The following is a 1,992-nucleotide window of genomic DNA, read 5'->3' as shown; positions in this document are numbered from 1 at the left end:
CCATGCCTAGGGAAGGTTTGAAACAAATGTAAGCCATGGCCTTTGCTCAAGTAAGTGTATTGATTGTGAATTTTGTTGCTTATTTAATTACATGTTGATATTACAGAATTTATAGAGAGGGGTAGGTCACTGGGGAGGGGAGAAAAGAGACAGGTTGGGGAGCAGGCGACCAGGGATCCAAGTCTGCTACTGAGTATAAAGGAAGGTGGAATATCATTTGTTAAATAAACTAGCAAATATTCTTTGTGTAAAATAAGGAGTTTCTTTATGATAGGTGTATATAATATATTTTGGGCGCATCTCCATTCCCACTTCTATCTTTTCTTCCTATGCTTGCTGTCTTATTTCTCTTCCCAAATACTCTATCACCAACTTCCATTTTTGGGTCTAGGCTGACAGCAAGCATTGTCCTTGGTTGTTATAACAGTTCGTGCAGGCCACCCTGGGTCCTGATCTGCCAGCACAAGAAGCAATTCAAAGGAGAAAGAGTTTGCTTTGATGTACAGTTTAAGAAAGTGTGCACTTTGTCATGGCAGGGGAGGTAGAGCGTAGGAGCTATGGTGTCAGGGCACATTGTGCGTGACAGTCGGGAGGCAGGGAGGGACGAACCCTGGTAATCAGCTGGCTCAGCTTCTTATGGTCACTCAGTCTGGGACCCTAGCCCACGGGGTGGTGCTGCCCACGTTCCAAGTGGGTCTTCTCTGCTCGATTAAGCCTTTCTAGAAAAGCCCTTCATGGGCTCACCCAGAGATGGGTTCTAAGCCCTATCAAGCTGGCAATGAAGACTGTCCAGCACGGTACCTAGATCGAGTCTATTTTTTAAAAATATATTTTATTAATTTATTCATATTACATCTAAATTGTTATCCCATCCCTTGTATCCTCCCATTCCTCCCTCCCTCCCATTTTCCCCTTACTCTCCTCTCCTATGACTGTGACTGAGGGGACCTCCTCCCCCTGTATATGCTCATAGCGTATCAAGTCTCTTTTTGGTAGCCTGCTATCCTTCCTCTGAGTGCCACCAGACCTCCTCATCCAGGGGACATTGTCAAATATGGGGCACCAGAGTTCGTGTGAAACCTAGATCGAGTCTATAAACTGGCTCTTGGTTTGTTTGTTTTTTTTCACAGCTAGTACTTTATTCGGATAGCAGGCTCATTACACATGGTCTAAGAACACCCAAGTAAGAACTCAAAACCAGATGTTAAAAATTGGTCTTAAAGCATCATAGCCGACAATGCCATGTTTGCCTATGATCTCTCTGACATAAAACCACATCCACACCTCAGGGGCCACCGAGCTGTTCAGAACAGCTTCCTTAACTGTAAGCTGTTTGAAGCTACCAAGCCATTCAGCATAGCTTCCTTAACTGTAAGCTCTTTGAAGCTACCAGTTTTAGCACTTTCAATTATTTTTTTCATGCTCTGAATAGCTGTAGGGATTTCAGCAGGGGTTGGGGGAACCAGCTCAACCTTGGCGTACTGCCAAAATGTGGCCAATTGAGACTTCGAGTAAGTCACAGCAGCGGTTGCCAGCGCTGGAGCCTTCTCTATGAAGTTGCGGACGAACTTGGCCATGGTCTAAGGTGGAAGGTCTGTCTCCCTGAACTGCCCACTGAATGTCACCCTGGCAGTGTCACCCTGGAAGGACCAAACTGTCTCTTCTTAATGGAGCCATAATATACATGGATGGGAAAGCATCTCTGATTTCTTTGGGTTTGTACTCAAGAACTGTGTAGCTGGTCATATTGTTGTTCTTTTTTTTTTTTTTCTTAAAGTGGATATTGAGAACACAGTAGAAGAAACAAGGGGCACTAATATGTTTCTAGTGAAACGTTTCAAAATCATCTGAATCTCAGCCCTTTCCTGGCATTCAGTTTTGATCACCTTCCAGGATAGAGGTGGGCTGTGGTGATAGTGGAAGTTTGGTTTTAGTCCATTGGAAGGAGTGGTCTTCCACATGAGGTATTAAACTACTACCTGGACTCTTACT

General features: G+C 44.3%; 1 pseudogene across 1 annotated transcript; it reads right to left on the bottom strand.

Moving 5' to 3' along the window:
- Nucleotides 1-1,109: 1,109 nt before the first annotated feature.
- On the bottom strand, nt 1,110-1,619 carry LOC311602904 (ATP synthase subunit g, mitochondrial-like; annotated as a pseudogene). Its single transcript has one exon. The product of its transcript is annotated as an ATP synthase subunit g, mitochondrial-like (transcript).
- Nucleotides 1,620-1,992: the final 373 nt, after the last annotated feature.

The sequence above is a fragment of the Acomys minous genome (assembly GCF_964271855.1).
Source record: "Acomys minous genome assembly, chromosome: 8".
Classification (NCBI taxonomy): domain Eukaryota; kingdom Metazoa; phylum Chordata; class Mammalia; order Rodentia; family Muridae; genus Acomys; species Acomys minous.
The sequence above is the reverse complement of the archived record's forward strand: the minus strand, read 5'-3'. Positions and strand labels throughout refer to the sequence as shown.